We start from the raw sequence: 23,400 nt of genomic DNA on the forward strand, positions 1-23,400 counted from the left end.
TTTGGAAATTTATATTCATTAAATAAAAGTTAAAAAAAAGAAAAGACAAAAAAGAGAGAAATATTTAATAAGAGACTAACATAAATTGAAATTGGTACCCAGGTTGGTATTCAAAGAGTTGGGCTGCTATAGTTCTTAATGCCAAACACCTAAGTGGGAAGTTTTTTTTTTTTTTTTTTTTTTTTGTAGACTCAATTTCCTTTTCTTTGCTTAACTCAGTTTCCAATTATTAAATTCCAATGACATGCATTTAGTATCTCAAGAAGAGATACTCAGCTATGCATGTAAATGCCTTTGGGGAAAGACTTGAGCCCCCTTCAAGGTTAATTTTCATGATGCTAAAGCTCTGCATACTCAGACATGAGAATCAACTAGCATTTCTATGATCTGCACTGGAAATGACTTGTCACAGGTAATGTAATAACACCAAAAAAATTATTTGATATACCCTGGAAATTTTTTCCCTTTCTGGCCATGAGTAGATTCTATTAAAAAGATTGATGGACTGTTCATAGAGATTGATGCACTAATATTCTAATCATCAAAAAGTTAAAAGACACATCTTATGAACTACTCTGAATTTAAGAGACTTATATCAGTTTTTCAGAATTTGTATTGAAGATTTTTAATTTAGAATCTACTTTTTGCCAAATGGAACAATTCTTCTTTTAATTTTAATTTAATTTAATTTTAATTCTTTTCTGGATCCCCAATTGGCACTTTAACAAATTTATATTTACCTACTTCTCTCAAGAGTTGTAGAACTTGTTTGATTTATTTTTAGAAAAGCACCCAGAAGTCTCATTATTACAATGATCTCCTTAGCACAAGGATTTGAAGCTAGGACTGACTTTTTATTGATTTGTTGATTTATTTGAAAATCAGAGTTACACAGAGAGAGAAGGAGAGGCAGAGAGAAAGAAAAAGAGAGAGAGAGGGAAAGGGGGAGAGAGAGAGAGAGGGAGGGAGGGAGGGAGGGAGGGAGAGACAGACAGACAGAAGTCTTCCATCCACTGATTCACTCCCCAGATGGTCAGAGCTGTGTGGATCTGAAGCCAGAAGCCAGGAGCTTCTTCTGGCTCTCCCACATAGGTGTAGGGGCCCAAGCACTTGGGCCATATCTTACACTGCTTTCCCAGGCCATAGCAGGGAGCTGGATCAGAAGTGGAGCAGCCAGAACTTGAATCGGTGACTGTATGAGATGCCAGCACTGCAGGTGGTGGCTTTACCTGCCATGCCACAGTGTCAGTCCCAAAGAACTGATTTCTTTAACTTTCATTCCCATGGTTTAAAAAAAAGAAATTAAGGGTTGGTGTTGTTACGCAGTGGGTTAAGCTGTTGCTTTTACAACACTGGCATCCCATATGAGAGTGCCAGCCAAGTTCTAGCTGCTCCATTTCAGAACTAGCTCCCTGTTAATGTGTCTCAGAAAGTACCAGAGGATGGCCCAAGTCTTGTGTCCCTGCTACCCACATGAGCAACTTGGATTGAGTTCTTACCTCCTGGTTTTGGCCTAGCCCAGACTTGGCTGTGTGGCATTTAAAGTAAAATGAAAAAATTGGAGCCAAATGGATTAAGCTATTGGGTAGCAAGTTTCATTTCAATGTAAAGGGCAACTTTATTTATTATAGATGTATTTATTATTTAAAAGACAGAGTTAAGAGAGAGAAGGAGAGAGAAAGAGAGAGAAGCTACATCTACTGGTTCCTTCACCAAATGGGCCAGGCAGAAACCAGCAGCCTGGAGCTCCATCCAGGTCTTCCAAATAGATGGCAGGGCCCCAAACACTTGATTTATCATCTGCTGTTTTCCAGGCACATTGACAGGAGCTGGATCAGAAGCAGATCGCTGAGATTCAAACCGGCGCTCATACTAAATGTGAGCATCCAAGGAAGTGACTTAACCCACTGTACCACAATGCCAGCCCCTAAAGGCTAAAATTTTAAAGTGACTCCCCAGTTGTCATAGGTGGCATAAAATTGTTTCAAAATATAGACAGCTCCTTCTACCTGGAAAAGCTTGAATGGCTATCCATACACTAACTTCAAGAACTAGAATTGGCTAGTAAAAGATTATTAAGGTCCCTTTCAACCTAGGAATTTTGTATTCTGTGATTTTAATAATTTACCTCCTCCGTGCAATTCTTTTTCTCCATTTATTTTTCCCAAATCTTTTCATTCTTCATGCCATTTTAATGCAATCTGGGTACCTATATCCATGAGAAGGAATCAGTGACCTAATTTGTTAATTTTCTCAAGAATATTGGAAAGATATGCTTAGCTAAATGAAATGAATCGTTAACTGTGAGAATCAGATTTGAATATATTCATTGTAAAGAGAAAGCTTTCAGCCAAATGTACTTTTCTTTGTCCCCTCAACAGAAAACAATCATGATTGCTTACTTTGTACAAATATAAAATTAAACCCTACACAATCTGGAAATGTTTGTATAAAACATCAAATATTTACTCTTTGTAGAATATTTTTAAAACATTGTTTTAATATAAGAGGAGTCAGTTTTAGTATAGTAATATTTAAAATAAAACAAATGAGATTGTCTAAACAACGATCAAGTTCAGTGAAATATGATAGGGATGGAAAAGGATATGAACTAGAAGCTGCGACAATCCATTTCCTAATGCTGGCTTTCACACAAATAAAAGGTCACCTTAGGCAAATCACTGATGTTACCCCAAGTTAATTGGCCCAGCAACTAGCAACAGTCACCGCTCTCATTGGCCGAGGTTCTAATTGCACGGAGTACACTGAGAGCGCTACATCCGCTCATATAAATGCAAGTCTTTAACATTTAACTTTATGATCCCTGCTTGGACAGCATATATTATATTTGCCTTCATTGAAATCCTTACAACAAGATGGCAAATCACTGACCATGCTAACATGTCCTACCTATTTATATAGGTTTTAATCTCAAATTCATCCATCAAGCATTTGCTCCATAAAATAAAAGCTGCAATTAGAAGAAATAATAATACTGAGTCAATATGCTAAGCACAATGTGGTTAAAATGATTAAATATTTCTTTCTCTCTTCTCCATGTGTTTATCATGCAGTGATAAACTGAGGAAAAACATGCTTTAGTATTATTTTGATGCATACCTCTTATTTAAGTCCAAATACGCAAGCAGAGGTTAGCAAATGTTTTTCTGAAGAGCAAGATAGTAATATTTTGTGGGCCGTATAATTTAGTCACAGTTACTCAATTCTGCCAATTTAGCATGATAACCTCTGTAGATAATACATAAATTTGGCTATATTCTAATAAAGCCTATTTACAAAAACAGGCAATGGGTCATATTTGATGCTTGAGACATAATTTTATCACTGCTGTATTGCAATATACTTCATTAAATATATATTATCTTTGGGTAAATTTGAACAGGAACAATTTTTGAGTTACATATTCAGAGATATTGAAAGTGATTGATTTAGCAAAGCCAGTTTCTATAACATTACAATTAGCAAATTCACTGCTTGCAAATCACACCTGTCTCCAGAAATTAAGTGATTCTATAGGAAATTTATCAAGTCATGAAGCTTAAAGAAGGTATCTGTGGGATTAAAAGAAAAGAAATAAATCATGTTATCAACATAGTCAAAAAAACATATAGAATTTTGTATTGGAAATCTCCATTTATATAATAGAAATGGTAAATAAACCAGTAACTTTGTAAAAGGATACAGCATTGTATCAAAAATAATATCTACTATAATTTAAGGTGACCTTAGCTTCCATTCCTCTGAGGCAAGGCATGCAATATTAATGAGCAGATATACATCCTAGGTGACCCCCAAAACAATTCTACATTCCAATAATTGATATTCCAGAGCAAAGGGAACCCTTGTGAACTGTTAGTCTATGAAAATGTAATAGCTGTTTTATAACCAGAAAAAAACTAGTAAACCAATATCAAAGGGACAGATCAATATGGTGGGAGAAGAGATATGACGTTAAATTGAATAGTAAGGTGAATGTAAGAGTAAAAGACATATTCCAAAATATTTTGTGTGTTATGGATTTATTTTATTGTTACTATTTTATTTTTAAATGGACAAAATTGTCCTGGTGAATGATTTCTCATGCTAGAGAATCAGATGTTTTTGGCTTTCTGTTTATCCATGATCCATCTTTTAAGGATATCAGTATTTTCTACTTCTAGTGGAAACATTGGTTTCTCAAGATTTGACTCACAGAGACTTTGGGAGGAAGGTCATTAATTTTCAAACAATGGTGAATACTTCCAATAGTAGTAGTTCAAACATTGATGAGGCTGAAATAACTGATAATCTAATGAGCAGTTTTACCTACTCAGTGTGGTTTGCAAGCTACCTTTTGTTTGTAGCAAACAAATCTCTGCAATTGAGTGGCTTTTTCTAAAACTCTTTTCTCATCTTATGACCTTTACTGTTGGACTCACTGATGTTTGCTGATACCAGAATAATTAATGTGCCATTCCAATTTCTCATAAGATCTTGGCTATTCCACTGCATCATTTAAAGTTGCACTTAGTAAAGTGCCATCAACATCAATCTAAGTGAATATATACATACACTACACACACACACACACACATAGTTGGTTGAATACTGCTACAAAAAGTAAGTCCTAAATTAGCAGACTGAAATCATATTCCATTATATTGACCCTGAGTTGGGAAAATATGAGCAAATTACTTAACCCTTCTGTGTAAGTCTCTTTTCCTATGAAATAAATACTAATTTTCTCTCCTATCTTGTAGATTCAAAATAATGTATATGGTATTTAAATCTCTTGAAAAGTACAAGGTACACACACATATTTTATAATTATTTTTGTTAATTTTGGTCCAGAAAAATAACATTATAATAAGCATGTAAAATAAAAATATAATGATATCTATTATAAAAATAAATGATACTTCCCCTTTTTCTCAGCACATGTTCTCCATGTCGGCCTTTGTTCAAGTTGTGGCTCCAATCCCAATTCTAGCTTCCTGGTAATCTGTACCCTGGGAGGCAGCAGATGATGGTTAAAAGTAGTTGGGTCCCTATCACCCAGGTAGTATTCCCTGCTCCCCACTTCAACTTGGTCCTGTCCCATCCATTGCAAGAATTTGGGGAGTGAACCAGTGAATGGAAATTCTGTCTCTGTCACTCAAATAAATAATTACTAAAGAAAAATAAACTAATGATTATGGTAAAGCAATGAAATGTATACAAATTTAAAAATTGGAATAAAATGTTTTAGGTGGAATAATTGCTAGTAACTAAAAACACAACAAGAGATTATAGTCCACAGGACATATATATATATATATTTAATGTTAGAAGGCTCAGATGCTTCAAATATAGCATTGTGAAGAAAGTAGAATGGAGATGTTGATTGCCCTGGTTTGTTTAGTACAAAATGTATACTCATGTACTAGAATATTACATTGTACCCCAGAGGCATGTGCCCTTATTGTGTTAATTGAAAACAATTTTTCAAATGTTGACTGTTTTAACCACCAAATGGGTCCACACTAAATAAATATGGCAAATATATGCCTATAGTTTGAAAACTACAACGATGTCAAAACATGTGTAAATGATTGAATCACCCATTGTAGTCTACAAAAAATAATTAAACAACTACTAAAATGACCCAAATTTTGTGTAACAGATATAAACATCTAGCTATGAGTTGCCAAGGCTATGGAAGCCTTTTGAGTTTGCCAACTCCGATCTTATTTAGACAAGGCCATAGTCAAAGTGGAAGTTCTCTCCTCCCTTCAGAGAAAGGCACCTCCTTCTTTGATGTCCCATCTTTCCGCTGGGATCTCACTCACAGAGATCTTTCATGTAGGCCATTTTTTTGCCACAGTGTCTTTGCTTTCCATGCCTAAAATGCTCTCGTGGGCTTTTTAGCCAGATCTGAGTATCTTAAGGGCTGATTCTGAGGCTAGAGTGCTGTTTAGGGCATTTGTCATTCTATGAGTCTCTGTGTGGCATGCTTCCCATGTTGGATCGTTCCCTTCTTTTTAATTCTGTTATTGTCAGCAGACACTTGGTCTTATTTATGTGATCCTTTTGACACTTAATCCTATCTTTATGATCAGTTAAGAATTTAAACTGATCACTTTAACTAGTAAGATGAAATTGGTACCTGCCAACTTAATGGGATTTGGAGTTCCATGACAAGTTTTTAGCTTTACCCTTTGGGGTAAGTCTGAGGTAATCTCCTCCCTCTCTTATTCCCACTCTTATTTTTAACAAGGATCAATTTTCCATTGGATTTAAACATCTAATAATAATTTGGTGTTAAATAAAGAGTTCAACCAACAGTATTAAGTAGAAAAAGAAAATCCTAAAAAGAATAAAATAGTAAGCTGTTCCTGCGCTCTGATTCTTGCTGTTTTCCTCCAACCCTAAGAAAGACACTGACTTCTTCTCATTGCTAATTTCTAGGTCACCTTACTGTGTTTGACTTTCATGTCTCCCAACACCTTTGTGAACTAATTCTCTTCATTGAATCTTCTCTATATTTCTGTCTGGCATGCCTAGGATTCATTTTCCTTACAAGACTCCAATTAATATACTGCCTTGTATATTATGTATATTTTATTATCATAAACTTATCGTTCAGGACACACTCTTCTTAATAATGTTGGCTCATTGAGGCTGGCATTCTGGTGTAGTGGGTAAATCCACCTCTGCTGGTTCGAGTCCTGGCTGCATTTCTGATCCAGCTCCCTCCTAATGTGCCTGAGAAAGCAGTGGAACATGGCCCAAGTACTTACGCTTCTTCTTTCCACGTGGCAGACCCAGATGGAGTTTTCTGCTCCTGGCTTCAGCCTGGCCTAATCACAGATGTTGGAACCATTTGGAGAGACAATCCAAAGATGGAAGATCTCTATCTCATTTTCTCTCTCTCCCTGTCTCTCCCTCCCTGTCTATGTCATTCTGCCTTTCTATTAGATGAATAAATAAATAGGTATTTAAAAGAATAATGCTGGCTTATGTAATCATTGAATTTCAGATAACTTTCAGGGTGAGGTTACAGGAGATGATATACTAATAGGGACCATAGCAAACTATGTGGATTGGGGAGTGAATGTGGAAATATATATTTTTAAAAAGAATATGCAAGTGATTCTGATACTCCCTAACAAGCTTTTGTCCTTCATTCTCATGAATTCTCATGAATTCTCACTGAATTAGACACTATATTCTCATGAATTCTCACTGAATTAGACACTATATTCTCATGAATTCTCACTGAATTAGACACTATATTCTCATGAATTCTCACTGAATTAGACACTATATTAGTTTTATTCAAGATGTTTCCACATACAGCCAGGATGTGTCTCACCCATATGAACATATCCTAATTTTTAATGGGGAGTTCATATTCTTTTTTAATTTGATGTACTCATTTAATTAGAGAGAGAGAGAACAAGAGAGGGCTCCTATACACTGATCTATACAACAAACCCTGTAATAGCCAGAGCTGGGTCTAGTCAAACCTACAAGTCAGGAGTTAAAACCAAGTCCCCTACATGGGTGGCATGAACCCAATCACGTAATCATCTGAACAGACACCACTGCCTCCAAGGATCTGCCTTAGCAGGAATCTGCAGTCAGGTGTTGGAGCTGAAAATTGAACTCAGGCCCTCCGAAACGGCACATGGACATCTTAACCAGGTCTTGACCACTAGATTAAATGTCTGCTCTCCCATCCTCTAATTACAACAGCTAATCATGTTTCTAATATGTCTCTGAGAAGAAAGAAGTCTAGGGTATATATAAAATATAGGAAATTTTAATTATCTAATAGTATTCAGATGCTTATAACTGAGTTGAGAAAATCCACCTGCTGACCCAAACAAAGAATCAGTATAGTGGTCCTGACTTAGGCTGAAAGGAAGATAAGTGGCTTGTGGATCTTGACAGTGCATTTCAGTGTTGAGGAAAAACCTAAGGTATAGTTCAGGAGTATCACAGTAGGTGAAATCTGACTTATGCTAGCACTTAATTTATAGCTCAAAGAAGACAATTGCTCCCTACAGAGTGAGGTGAGGTTTCCACATCCTAAAACGTGTTGGGGAGTGTGGGGACTGAGGGCGGAGTGTGAAGTAAAAATCATCTGAATGTTTGTTCTGGGCATCAAACATAGTTGCAAACAAAGTATTCCAAAATAATGATGAGTCGCATGGAAATGATTTTATTTTTCTTACCAAGTGAAAATTAGCGGATGGCCAAGAAATTGTGGCTCTGGAATCTTACTGTCTGAGTACAAATTGCAGTATATCCTAATGGTGTGACATTGGGCACTTCACCTCGCTGAGTCTGGATTTGTACATCTATATAATGGAATAATAAAAATAATTCATACTTGCTGATTTAAGAGAATTGAATGAAATAGCTTCTAGAAATTGCCAAATACTTTTGCTCATGAACAATTAGTTTAGGGTATTATATTTAGCATTACAATATTGCTTTTCATACTCTCTCTCCAAACAATAGAGGGGAAAAATGGCTACTAAGCAGAATGTGTTGCCTTTTTGAGCTCAATGATCTGAACTACTAATTTGGATGACATCTTTGTATGAACAGTTCTCCCATTCTGAAACATGCACCAAGGTCACTTGTCCAATAAGCAGCGCCTTTGTGCTAAGTGAGAAAATGGCTAATCTTTCGGAAGAACACAATATCAACTGTTTTCATGAATGCTTGTTGTTTACTTCTCCAGTCTCCATTTCACCTTTTTGAAGCAATTGCCCCCAGTTTAGGAACAAGTTAGGAACCCATTCCTTCCAGGTCATGGTGTCTGGATGAGGTTTCAGTTTCAGTTTCAGGAGTTTGTGAAATCTACCCCCAAACCAACCCATGCATCACATTCCCTTGAACATAGGTATTGAATTGATATAGCTTTATTTATTCATTTTTGATGTGACATTTAGGTTGTTTTTAATCTTTCATAAATGGATCTCAGCATTCATTCTCCCATAAGCTAGCTGTCAGAAAACAAGCAAACTAAGAGTTCAGACTTAGCCTCCATTTTCTCAGTTATTAAGTGAGAAATTTGTATTAAATTATTGCCATTTCCTTTCTGTGCTGTGATCCTATGCCTCATATTCTCTGACTACTGACAGATTTCATTAAATAGCCAGTTTCATGGTGCCTGTCTGTTGGGCTTTCTGGTCTTTTTGGCCTCTGAGAGTAACCTGAGATGAGGGTGCTCAGAGAGGTGCTGTGCAGGGCTGTCAGGCTTCCCCAAGCTGCAATATGCTCGTCGTGTGGTCCATTTCTTCTAGCTGCTTGTCTTCCCATTGTCCTGATACGCCACTACAGCAACATCTGTGCTGCCTGCTGCAGACTTCACCTTTGGGAAATATTCGCCATTACAAGAAAGGCAGGCTTTACCTTGCAGAACTCCTTGGCTGTTTGGGAAAACAAACGTGTTCTTCCAGATGGGTTAGCAGAGCATTTCAGAATTGATTCCATGTTGGCCATTCTCCAGGAACTTCTGCAGAGAAGGTATAAAGAAATAGGCTCAGAAAAATCTTATCCCCATAATCTACCTATATGAGATGAGACACTTAGACCAGGGTATGTGTTCTTTCTCTGCCAAAAACCATTCATTTTAGCAAAGCCAACAGACCTGATATCAAAAGGTTGTTAATGAAACAAAAAGAACTCAAGAGAAGCAAAATCTGCTTTATTAATTAAAATTCCAGTATCATCTTTCAAAATGTGGGATATTTACTACTACTGGAAAGAGCTTGACACAAGGATTTTTTTTTAATAAGGCGGTATAGTTTTCAAATCATAAAAGCTGTGAAAGTTCACTTATTTTAATAATACAATCTTGACTAGAATAGAAAGTTATCATAAATAAATATCACAAAGTCCCTTGTCAATTACTGTTAGTTTTTACAGTTGACAGTTATTAAAATTAGTTTTAAGCTGCAGCTGTTAAAAATAACTGTCAAAAAGGAAGCCATGTCTTTCTCAAGACATGGTCCCCTTTCTGGTATAATGGTTATGGTTAGGATGAAGTTTGGGCAGAGATGCAATTAGGCATCATGGTTTCCTGCCTATTTTTATAAATCCTTGATCAATGATGTCCCATGGCAAATTTTGTTATGGACCTGAGATCTCTGCTCTTACAAGAGTTCTACTCTCCTCTTTTTATGAGTCCCCATTACTGCACTCTACCCACACCCTACTCACATCTTCCCACAGCTCCACTCATCCACCCCAGGGAGTGTTTAAAGTTTGGAGTGGTTTAGGACTGGAAGCGTGGAATAGAAGGACTCCTGAGAAAGCCTAGAAATGTCTCTTCATACCAAATTTCTGGAATTGAGGTGGTATTTTGATTCTTTTGTCATCGAACACCTGTGTTCAGTGACAGTATAAAGGAGGCAGCTAAGTTTATAGCAGAGATTTGGCATTTGCGAGGATGAATTCTTCCAGCAAACTGAAGCTCTAGGATGTTGAAGAAACATTATTGAAGCAGACTGGGAGAGTTTGCCCTTGTACTTACATTCGTGCCCTGGGAGTGAGCAGTACTGTCTCAGACCTGTATTGCCTTGCAGCCCACACTTCCCTCTGAACATTTGTTCTACCAAAAAGCAAATTAAAATGTCTGTTAGACTCACAATTTCAGTAACAGTATCTTTATTGGGAGGGGACAATTTTAGTTTCCTGTTACCTCTGGCTAACTCTGTTCTTGTTCTTATCATATCTATCCTTATCATTGGAGAGTAGAGAAACCCAAATGCACAACTAAATCAGTAATGCCTTCCCAACCACATGGCCAGTGACTTAAAATGAAAGCCAGAAGGCAGATATTGAGAAGAGAGAATTTAGTGGAAGCGGTACACTTTGATTTTCCTCTCCTCTTTTGTCTCATTTGTATGGTTCTCATTTTAAGCAATGTAGTCTAGGCCTGAATTGAGTCTTTTGTGAGAAAGAAAAATGATAGAAGACTTTGTGGTAGAGTAACAAAATGTAAAGTAATTTGTTTCCAATATGTGATAATCAGAGATGACAATGAGTATGCTTTCCATATTTAATATTTAATATGGCTTATATTCTTTGAGAATTAAGCTTATAACATGCATAATTTATTAATAATATCTAATAAACTAATGCAAAGAGGAGGGAAATTGAAAAAGCCATTTCCCTGAAAATATGAGACAATATGAAGAGAGAGTTAATCTAAGAGAAATGGATCATTTAAATATCTTTAGTTCAATTCTGAGAATATTGGAAAGTAAATTTATTATAAGAGAACATGAAGGACTATAAAGGCTGAATCTTATAGAACAAACCTTATAGAACAAATCTTATAGAACAAATGAAGGAAGAGCCTATAACTAAAGATTCAAGGGGCTTAAAATAAGAGATTAGCTTGCATCACTGAAAATATTTTAACAAAATAATATGCATCTTAAGAAAACAAATTCTTAAGTAGCAATAACAAATCTGAATAAATCTTCATGTAAAAAACTTAAAATGTGTTAAATAATTTTCTGCACTAGGAGAGATAGGTTTAGATTTTGGCATAGCGTAATTAATTAATTCAACAGGTATTAATTGAATTGTTAACAGGTGTTAGGCATGACTCTTCGTTAATAATTTTTTATTTATATAAGGTGAACACATCTCATATATTTCTTATAAACCGCCTAACCTCCCTTCTGCCAATACTCCTACCCTCCCCTCTCCTTCCTTTCATATTCTTTTAATTTTTACACTGATATATTTTCAGTTTATTTTATAACCATAAGTTTAATCATCCACTAAGTAAGGAATTCAACAAATGATAAGAAAAAAAAAAAAAAAAAAAAAACACTGTTCCTCAACAGTAAAGGCAAGAGCTGTAAACAATAATCAAATCTCAGAATGTCAGTTTTACTCATATCCGTTACACTTTTTGTACTCTATTAGTTACCACAGATCAGGGAAAACATATGATCTGTCTTGTAGCTAGGCTAGCCTACTGGAGACACATGGTGCAGCAAACAGCCCAATCAGCCCTCAGCCCTCAGCCCTCTGAGCAAGACAGACTCAGACCACAAAATGCTAGGAACTGATCACAAGATAACTGCAGCTACAGGAATGAGCTCTGTCATCACATGGGACATGGACAACCCACGTCACTGATATCTGGCTACATTCATGAGCTGTGACATCAGCAACAAATGAACACGGTAGTGGTCTTGTCACTCAATTTTGGGGTGGTTTGCTACATAGCGAGAGACCATTCATTCATTCCCATATCATGAGAATGACTACTTCTCATTTAGTCCCAAAAAGAAAGGGTACAATGAGTAGAACAGATCTGGTTACCACAAGTTGTTAAGGAAGAAGCTGAGGCCCCAAGGGATTTAAGGTTTGGACCAAGGTGAGATAGATCAGTAGACTCAGAGATTAACAACAGGCCTTGGTCTCCTCTTCTGGTGTTGTCTACACCATGATAATTAAATATGTGGAAAATACCTGTCAATTCTTATATCACTTTAAGGATGCGTTACTGTTATTTTCATGCATCCTCTTATCATGAATTCATATTTGGATCATCTATTTTAGATTATGAACTCCTAGAGGTTAGTTCATGTATTTTGCAAATCATTTTCTCAGAACATTAGTAACCTTGATAAATGACTCAGGATGGGTATTTACCACAAGGCAAAAGACTTAAGAGCTTGTTTTTCTTTTTCCCTAGAGAAAAAATAAACATATTCTATTATATAACTTATGCTTACCTTCCAGAAGTCAAGTGATAAAATAAAAATAAGGCTGGCACCACGGCTCACTAGGCTAATCCTCCACCTGCGGCGCCGGTACCCTGGGTTCTAGTCCCAGTTGGGGCGCCGGATTCTCTCCCTGTTGCTCCTCTTCCAGTCCAGCTCTCTGCTGTGGCCTGGGAGTGCAGTGGAAGATGGCCCAAGTGTTTGGGCCCTGCACCCGCATGGGAGACCAGGAGGAAGCACCTCGCTCCTGGCTTTGGATTGGTGCAGTGCGCTGGCCGTGGAGGCCACTTTGGGGGTGAACCAATGGAGGGAAGACTTTTCTCTCTGTCTCTCTCTCTCTCTCTCTCACTGTCTAACTCTGCCTGTCAAAATAAAAATAATAAGAAATTAAAAGGTAAAGACACAACAAAAGACAAATTGAGACAAGAATGGAGAAGACAGGAGAGATAAAAGGGGAAAGAAGGAAGACAAGGAGAGATGGGAAAGACAAGAACAAAACCCTTAACAAAATTAAAATACTATAGGCCTTGGATATTTTAGGATCAAATGATTTATGTTTGTCATTAAGAGTTTTTTGATTCACTAAATGCAATTACACATATGCGGATAAAGCATGTTGATTTAGTTATACATATATAAATACTATGCTAACATCTTTCCAAATCCAAGTGACAATTACAGTTTCTAAATGGCTTAAATTCCACAAACCAATATTACTTAAACTGCTTAGATTATTTCTACTAATTTTATATCACATTAAGAGATATGTTTATCATGCTTAAGAAACTAACATATTTTTGAAGTTTCACAACCTGTTTTTAGAAAAATAGAATTCTTTTTATTTATCTAGAAATGTAGCTTCTTCTTATTCTCTTTCTTCCACTGAAAGAGAAACCTACAAAGCAAAAATTTAAATAAAAAAAATATATTTTAGGAAACTTCAGGACAAGTATATTGAATATTGTTTAACATAATTATTCAAAAATATTACAATAAATAACGTAAATGTCTGCACGTTAAAAGCAAAAATAAACTAATCACTTGAGACTTCCAGTTAATTTTTAAACTACTTTTTTAGATCATGATCCAAGCCAGGGTGGTAATAGAAAGCATAGAAACAATTTCGGTAAAACATCAGTATTGATAAAAATGATGGTGTACTGTTCCAATTACAGCTACTATTAGTTGCAATTTAGCAAACATTGGAAAGTGTGCTAATTTCTTTACAGATATTTAGCATATAATAGCTAGAAGACCCGATTTCACTGATCCTTAGAGCATTGTGGCACATGGGAGGAAATAGATGTATATTTATTGAAGTTGTATAAAACATTCTTACCCTATCATCCTCCTTGTCAGTCTTAGAATGTATTGGATTAAGTAAAGAAAATAGCATTTTTTTCTCAATTACACTAAAGATCAGAAACATTAAATGTTAATTTAAAATTCAGATCAAGTAATGTCTCTGGAACATTTGTTACATGGCAAACATTTCCCCAATTGCTTTCACATGTGCTACCCACCCTGCCAGGAGCCCTGTGGGATGAAAGCAAAGAGCTTCTGTAACCTCCTCAATGTGTCAGGGCTGTAAAACTTACACATCCATCCTTTAACTTAAAATTTCTGACTATAGATTGACCAAAGGGCCTCAATGAGCCTGATGTTGTCAATAATGAGTGGAGCTAGATACTTGCATGGGTGCAGATTTTATTAGAGCCTCACTTTTTCTGAACATGTGCACTTTGATTAAATACCATATGATGGGGGTGAATATGTCATGACAGACCTTGAACTCTGAACTTTGTGAATACAATACAGTTTAAGTATGTAAATGATTTCCAATGTGTTTAGTGGGTTTTTCTGTTTGTTTGTTTGTTTGCCTCCCGAGACTTTAGTCAATCCTGATGCAAACTCTTTTTCTGGGGCATTAACAGGCTGCCCATTAGATTGAGTCAATGGGCTCTAAAAGTAAGAAGCCTTACTTCTTGAACATTTGCTAACTGCATGATTACTAATTTGCTCATTATTACTTTCATGTGCCAAGTGTTGATTTTTGGGCTTGGAATAGTTAATGATTCTGCTAATTGCCTCATTTACTTCTGGGGAATACTCTTCACTGGAGAAGTTGTTGAATATAAAACACTATGTGCCAGATGCTTTGACTCTCTTCCCTGGAAACATCTAGGGATGTGCAGGAGAGGGATCGCACCCTGTCTTCACTAGGGGAATCACAGGATTTCAGCAACACTCAGAGCAGCTGGATTTGAACCCATGTAATACTGTTATTGTTCCTTGGGGGCATCAGAGAAGCCACAAAGCTGTAAATAATCTTTAAACTGCACCGTTAAAAGCAGTCTATTTTACTTTAAATTACGTTAATGAAGAATTTTGAAAGTAACTTGCACATATCTTAAACTTACTTAAAGTAATTCAGAGAGCACCTTGTAATCTTTGTTAGGTACCTCGGCCTTATACATTTAGTGAAAGACAATGAGTAATATACAAAATTATCTCAGATGAGTCTAGTGTGTAAGATTATCTTTTCACATGTCTAATTACCTAAGTCCAAATAACCTATCCTTGGTCAATTTCAGTATGTTTTGTTTTGTGTTATTTCAAAGAAGATTAAGTTAGGAAAGAAAATCAAAGCACTGAACAAAAACAAAGCAACTTGTTTAAATTTTGTTTTTCAGGAAGTATGGAGACATTTTTGAAAATTCAGGTAAGAAATTCTGACCCAATGTTGGATTACAGGGCTACCAAAGAAGCTAAGGGAATTATAAACTTTATTACTAGAACTAGAACTACAGGGTCCTTTGAAGTCAGGAGTCCTTTAAAAACACCAAAAAAAAAAAAAAAGCTTTAGGGGTACTTTGGCAAATTATAGATAGCATAGAGGGTACGTGGAAGAATGGTAAAGAAACGTAAAACCAGCCAGCACTGCAGCTCACTAGGCTAATCCTCCGCCTGTGGCGCCGGCAACCCAGGTTCTAAACCTGGTTGGGGTGCCAGATTCTGTCCCGGTTGCTCCTCTTCCAGTCCAGCTCTCTGCTGTGGCCTGGAAAGGCAGTGGAGGATGGCCCAGGTCCTTGGGTCCTGGACCCACATGGCAGACCAGGAGGAAGCACGTGGCTCCTGGCTTCGGGTCAGTGCAGCGCACCAGCTGCAACACACCAGCCGTAGCGGCCACTTTGGAGTGAACCAACAGAAAAAGGAAGACCTTTCTCTCTGTCTTCTCTCTCACTGTGTAACTCTGCCTGTCATAAAAAAGAAAGAAAGAGAGAGAGAGAGAGAGAGAAAGAGAAAGAAAGAGAGGAAGGAAGGGAGGAAGGGAGGAAGGAAGGAAGAAAGGAAGGAAGGAAAGAAGGAAGGAGCAAAAAGCAAATTGAAAGAACTAGACTGGCAGCTCAAGTAAGATATACCATGTTTTACAAGGTAGAAGAAAGAACTAGCGGCCGGCGCCATTGCTCAATAGGCTAATCCTCCGCCTGCGGCACTGGCACACTGGGTTCTAGTCCCAGTTGGAGCGCCGGATTCTGTCCTGGATGCCCCTCTTCCAGGCCAGCTTTCTGCTGTGGCTCGGGAGTGCAGTGGAGGATGGCCCAAGTGCTTGGGCCCTGTAACCCATGGGAGACCAGGAGAAGTACCTGGCTCCTGCCTTCGGATCAGCGCGGTGCGCGGCCGCAGTGTGCCAGCCGCGGCAGCCATTGGAGGGTGAACCAACGGCAAAGGAAGACTTTTCTCTCTGTCTCTGTCTCTCTCTCTGTCTCTCTCTCTCTCTCACTGTCCACTCTGCCTGTCAAAAAAAGAACTAGCAATGATTTACTAGTACCATGTGGATTTGTTCTGAGAGGAGGAGTGTGGTGGGGGCAAGAGGCGTGGCATCACCACACAGACACCGGGAGTCAGGTGAAAGCAGGCCAGAAGCGAGCCGCTCACAGACTCCTTTATTTCAGTTGGTACAGCAGCTTATATAGCCAAGGCAGCCAATCCGGTCAAGGGGCAGTTTATGCCCTAACCAATCACAGCCTGTTGCCAGGTAGGCTCCATTGCCAGGTGGGTTCCGAAGCCATTCCTGAGTACCTGGTGCTCGCTTGCCAGTGGCAATCTTGGCATGGCCTTCTCATTCCACCACAGTACAGTAGGAAAAAAGTGAACAAATATAGTATCATAGGAACTTGGGAGAGGAAAAAGCAGCACAGGAAAAATAGTTCACAGGTTCAAGGCTGGAAGTAAAAGAGGATGAAAAATATGGGAGAACAAGCCTTGTGATATAGTGGGGTTAGCCACCACTTGAGATTCCCACATTCCATATCAGAATGCCTGTTCAAGCCCTGGCTAAGCTGCACATCAGATCCAGTTCCCTGCTAAAGCGCTTAGGGAGACAATGAATGATCACCTATGCACTTGAGTTCCTAAACCCATGTGGGAGACCTGGGTGGAATTCTGGGCTCCCAGCTTTGGTCTGGCCAAGCCCTGTCTATTGTGAGCATCTGGGGATTTAACCAGTAGATGTGGAGATATATTTCTCTGTCTCTTCTTCTTTTATTGTCACTCTGCCTATGAATCAAATAAATACATATTTTTTTTAAAAAATAGCAAAGCCATTCTTTTGGAAAATGAAAACTCAGAATGGATTTGTAACAAAATGGTATATATGTAAAACAGATAACAAGTGATCAAAGTGATCAAGTAATACTTGGTAAAGATGAAATAAACCAAGGAAGGCATAACTTATTGCAGGAATTTGATTATAACTTGAAATGAATTCAATGCTTTACAAAGAAATTAGTAATTTACCAAATAAGCAAAGGCACATGTCACAGTGTTTGGATTTTAAAGGTAAAAGTGAAGCATTAAAAGCTAAGAATAATTTACCTTATTAATTCACCATAGAACAATAGGTTCTTTGTATCTGAGATACACCACATGGGTGTGCACACAGGATATATTTGAAAACATCTGTTACTGTGCCTGCACATGTTATTACACTGATGGGACCAAATTACTCAAGAGGAACAATAATACACATCACTCTCACTTAATGAATAGGCAAATCCATCTCTCCACATCAGTTAATAGATAAATGTTATGTTTGGTACCTGCTGCCTCCCCCAACAGACCACAATGGATGAATAAGAAGCAGCTTTTCACTGTCATTATTAAACTCAGAGGACATTGAACAACTTAATTATGGAAACTAAAACTAACAAAAAGTTTTAAAGTATTTAACCCAATTTCCTAATTGGGCAATGCTACATAAGGTGCCTGAGGTCATTTATCAGGTTTGTAGTAGAGCAAAGAATATAACCCGTATTTTATATTTTAAATCACACAACCATCTGGAAACTGTTCATTTTAGATACCTTTTCTCTCGGTTTCTACAACCAGATCTATGTTTAGAAATCACAAGCTAATGTGCAATTTGACATAAGTAGAAGAATGAGACATGGCAGGAATGTGTTCAAAAAGAAGGAGACGACAAAGCAGTTAAACACAGGATAAAATGTCACAAGTAGAAATAAGGAATTTGTAAAGCTCTAAAACAGTATAAAGATTAAAACTTGGAAAATTATTTAAGCAAAAATTTTTAAAGTAATCACAATTAGAGGGAAAATTGTCTGCCTCTATGTCTGTATATGCTTTTAGTATACACTTAGCCTTTTATTAGTTATGATGGAGGATTCATGAGAAATGTAAGTCAAAATCCATGCTTTCAAGGAGAAACTTTATGCAGCAGAGTAACTGTAGACAAGTCTTATCTGTATTTTATGAAAATCGAGCCACAGTTCTATTGCTTGTAGCACGTTATCACTCACAAGAAGCCTATGAAATAGAGAGGGTCTATTATCTCCATTTTATAGATGAGGAAACCAGAGAAAAAAGAAACTATGTATTAATTTCTGAGGACTGTTAATAACGAAGTACCACAAATGTGATGGCTTAAAACAACAGCAATTTAATATCTCAAAGATTTAGAGTATTGCAGTCTAAAATCAAGATGTCAATTGGGCCATGCTCCCTCTTAAAACTGCCTAGCTTCTGATGTTGACCCTCAGTCCTTCTTGTTCCTTGGTTTTTGGATTCATTGCTCCAACTTCTGCCTCAGTTGTCACATGGTATTCTCCCTGTGTAACTCTCCCTGTCTTCTTTTCAAGTCACCAGTTACACTGGGTTAAGTTTCAGTCCACCCCCTTTTCCAATATGGCCTCCTCTTACCTGATTACATTATCAAGAACTCTACAAGGGTATTTCAAAAAGTTTGTAGAAAATGGAATTAAATATAATACACATTTTCCATGAACTTTTTGAAGATTCCTTGTTTTTCCAAATAAGTTCACATTCTGACTAGAACTTCAACATAAATATTGGCTAGCACAGTTAGACTCATGAAACATAGATTGTGCTTGTTTACACAGCTGCTAACAGCATCCAAGGCAATCTTGTATTAGAGAGTGTGCTCTTAGCTGTGATATCATTAGACAGTTAATAACTGCACTGGGATATTATAAGATGGAGTTATGACTGAGCACTGTGGTACTGAAAGGATTTTGAGACATTGAGGATCCAGATAGTCCATTTGCAAGGATGAATTTAATTTAGTTGTAGAGGAAAAAAGTGAGTATAAGAATGCAGATGCAAAAACTAAATGAAAAGCAAAACACTAGAATAATAAATTTAAGCCAGAATTATGTGATTATAATAAAAGTTCTGTGTAAAAGGAAAAAAAATAACTTGATGGTAGGAAAAAATGAGCATATTGAATCATGTAAACACATGATTTTAAATGCACAAAATGCATTTAAAATGGTTTTTAAATGCACAAAATGCCTACACCTACAGTATCATTCATTCTAGGAAGTTGAATTCCTATTCTTTTGAAGAAAGGAGGATCTGAAAATGACTAGCAAAGTAGAAGTGGCATTATATTTTGAAACTGGCATTTCTGACTTCTAGTAATAGTAAACTGGAAATCTGAATCAATGTTCCCACTGAGAATAAACAAAAGATGATGAAGAGGAAAGGAAAGAAAGAAACAATAAACCTCCAATGAAAGACATTGGTAATTTTGCTAAATCATGATAGTAATGAATCACAAAAGCACAATCTGGGATAGGTGAACCAGGCATTTAAGAACATTTTTCTTCTAATTCTCATTCTCCAATTTGAGAAAAAAAATCTAAGAGACTGAGCAGGAATTTTGAATACGTATTTCATTAATTGTGAAAAATAGAGCTCAGAACTCATGAAAATTGGAGTTGATTGAAACCTCTGCGCTTGGGCTAGGAATACCAAAGGCTATCCATTGAAAGGGTGATGTGGGAATATACTAATCCTAGTAGGGATTATATCCTGCCCTTGCATCTTGTCAATATGAGGTACTATATTGATAATATCCACATACATTTGCCTGAAATAAACTAAAATCCTTTTTGGAAGAAGATAGCATTAACCTAATTCTCAAATGATTTCTACAGATAATATTCCAAAGACTGTGTTCAGCACACAGTAAAAAATCACCAGACACAGAAACAATTGTGAAATTAATAGTAGAATCAGACAATAAAAACAGATAAACTTAATTTGCAGGAACTCAAATACAGATTATAAACTAACTATACTGAAGTTCCCAAGATGGCAATCTAGCAACAGGATGATCTAAGTCATGGGGGGCAAAATAGAGAGTTAAAAAGGAGAGAAGATAGATGCCTGAGATAGAGCCATGGTAAATTCACAACAGGAAGCTCTGGAGACCAACAAAGACTGGGCAAGTCCATGCCTAAAGAGCAAATAATAAAAGGAAGTGGCAGAGGCTCAGACAGGGAGGTTAACACCAGTCCTCAACAGACCAGGTGAGATGAGAAATCATGGGTCCTCAGATCTGCAAATAGCTGTGGGAGAGAGAGTTTGGTGAACTGTTTTTCAAGTTCTACATAGGAAAAAGGAGAAGGTATAGAGGAACACACAGAGAGCCTGAGCACCCTCCTGCCCATCTCCCTCCCACCTCCTACCCAGACCTGCAGCCAGCTGGGAGAAGACATTTTGTTTGTTTACATTTTCAAATGTAAGCAGGGGACTGCAGCCTTTACCTCCCCTGCATGCAACATCAATTGTGGGGGCCACCTCACCACATCCTGCACCCAGGAACGAGGAACACAACATTTCAGAATTTCTTCCCCACCACACAAGGTGAACAACAGGAAAATTCCTGAATAAAAATTCCTGAATATCAAAAACTCAATCATGCTCCATCCACCATTAAAAGTAAGCTGGACTCCAGTAGGTGGGGCCACATGCTTCCACTTGCAACGCACAAATAGTAGCTCATAATAGAGGGGAACCTCACAAGAAAATCTGCACAGATTAGAGGTGCAGTTCATTAAGCAGGGTGATACAACCCTGAATACAACAGAGACTAACACCAGGAATCCCACAACTGTGAGGAAAAGGGCAGGTCACACCAACAGAAGTGAACAACTTCCTCTAACCAAAAAAAACAAAGAAAAGCTACAAAGCCCCTCAGGGACTATACATTGGATACCTCCTCCACTCTGGAATACTGAACAGAGTACCCAGGTCACATCCAGCACACACCTCTTAGAACTCACTAAAAGTATAGATGTCCCTGGGACTGGCACCATGGCTAACTTGGTTAATCCTCCACCTGTGGCACCGGCATCTTATATGGGTGCCGGTTCTAATCCTGGTTGCTCCTCTTCCAATCCAGCTTTCTGCTGTGGCCTGGGAAGGCAGTGGAGGATGGTTCGAGTGCTTGGGCCCCTGCACCCACGTGGGAGACCAGGAAGAAACTCCTGGCTCCTGGCTTTGGATCGGAGCAGTGCAGCTGTGGCGGCCATTTGGGGAGAGAACCAACAGAAGGAAGACCTTTCTCTCTGTCTCATTCTCTCACTGTCTATAACTCTACCTGTCAAATAAATAATAAAAAAAAGAATAGATATCCCACTAAATCACAAAGACAAAAATTGAAGAGAAAAGCAAAGCAAAGAAAAAAAAATGCACAAAAGGCAAAAAAAAAAAAAAAGGAAAAACTCGAAATAAGAATAAGAACACTATGAGCCCTCCAAAGGAACACTACAATACTTTAATAGTAGAAGGTGAATATGATGAGACTGAAGATATGCCAGAAATGGTATTCAGAAATTTAATCATCAGATTACTTAGAAGCAATCAGAAGCAAATTCATGATCTTTATGAAAAATACCATCAAGAAATTGAGATATTGAAGAGAAGTCAGAATGAAATACTAGAAATGAAGATCTCAATATGCCAAATAAATAATACAGTAGAAGGCCTTAACAACAGAATAGATGAGATAGAAGAAAATTTCAGAACCAGAAGTCAAATTTCAGGGCTGGTGCTGTGGCATAGCGGGTAAAGCTGCCACCTGCAGTGGCAGCATCCCATATTGGCGCTGGTTCTAGTCCCACTGCTCCACTTACTATCTAGCTCTCTCTATGGCCTGGGAAAGCAGTAGAACATAGCCCAACCCCTTGGGCCCCTGCACCCATGTGGGAGACCTGGAAGAATCTCCTGTATCTTGGCTTCACATTGGCACAGCTCTGGCCATTGCAACCAACTGGGGAGAGAAACAGCAGATTGAACACCTCTCTCTCTCTGCTTCTCCTTCTTCCTTCTCTCTCAGTGTAACTCTGACTTTCAAGTAAAATAAATAAATATTTTTTTTAAAAAAAGAAGTAAAATTTCTGGAAATATTACAATCAGACCAAAAAGAAAAAAAAAGAATTTTAGAAAACTAAAAAATACAATTAGAGATCTACACGATACTATCAAATGACCCAACATACAGACCCTAAGAGTTCTGTTAGGTGTGGAAAGAAAGGAGTAGAAGGCATTCTTAATGAAATAATAACAAAAAAAAAAAACCTTTCCCAATCTGGAGAAAGAAGGAGACATCCAAGTGCAGGAAGTATAGAGAATTCCAAATAGAAATGACCAGAAAAGATACTCCTCATGACACGTTGTAGTAAAACTCTCCACAGTAAAATAAAGAAAAGCTCTTAAAATGTGCATGAGAGAAATGCCAAATCACATTCAGAGGGACCCAAATTAGACTCAATGCAGACAACTCATCAGAAACTCTACAGGTAAGGAGAGAATTGTGAGAAATATTCCAAGTCTTTAGAGAAAAAAAATGTCAACCAGAATGCTTTACCATGCAGAACTCTCTCATTTATGAATGAAGGAGAAGTAAAGATCTTAAACAACAAACAGAAATTGAAAGAATTTGTAACTACACACCTAGCCCTACAAAGATTCTCTAGGATGTGCTAGACACAGAAACACAGAAGCAAGAACACCACTATGAAAGAAGATGAATGCAGAAAATGACCCAGTAAAAGACAAAGGAAACTCAAAGTAAAAAATTAAGACTATTAATGGAAATATGGCAGGGCAAATTCAGTGCTTAATAAGTCACCCTGAATGTAAATGGTCTCAACTCTCTAGTTAAAAGATACAGACTGGCTGAATGGATTAAAAAACAAAGCCCATTTATTTGCTGCCTACAAGATACACATTTTACCAACAAAGATGCATGCAGACTGAACGTGAAAGGATAGAAAAAGATAATCTATGCTAACAGAAACCAAAAAAGAGCTGGTGTAGCCACACT

The 23,400-nt window shown here is 37.5% G+C and overlaps 1 long non-coding RNA gene across 1 annotated transcript in view; it reads left to right on the forward strand.

Annotated features, from left to right (window-relative positions):
* LOC149128104 (uncharacterized) overlaps positions 1-23,400 on the forward strand; it is a 182,282-nt gene that overhangs the window by 141,007 nt on the left and 17,875 nt on the right. Inside the window, exon 3 of the long non-coding RNA XR_016229687.1 lies at positions 15,440-15,468. This is a non-coding gene — a long non-coding RNA (uncharacterized LOC149128104). The remainder of the gene's footprint in view (positions 1-15,439; positions 15,469-23,400) is intronic.

The sequence above is a fragment of the Oryctolagus cuniculus genome, chromosome 2 (assembly GCF_051225735.1).
Source record: "Oryctolagus cuniculus isolate XC-2025 breed Fujian yellow rabbit chromosome 2, ASM5122573v1, whole genome shotgun sequence".
NCBI classification, from domain to species: Eukaryota; Metazoa; Chordata; class Mammalia; order Lagomorpha; family Leporidae; genus Oryctolagus; species Oryctolagus cuniculus.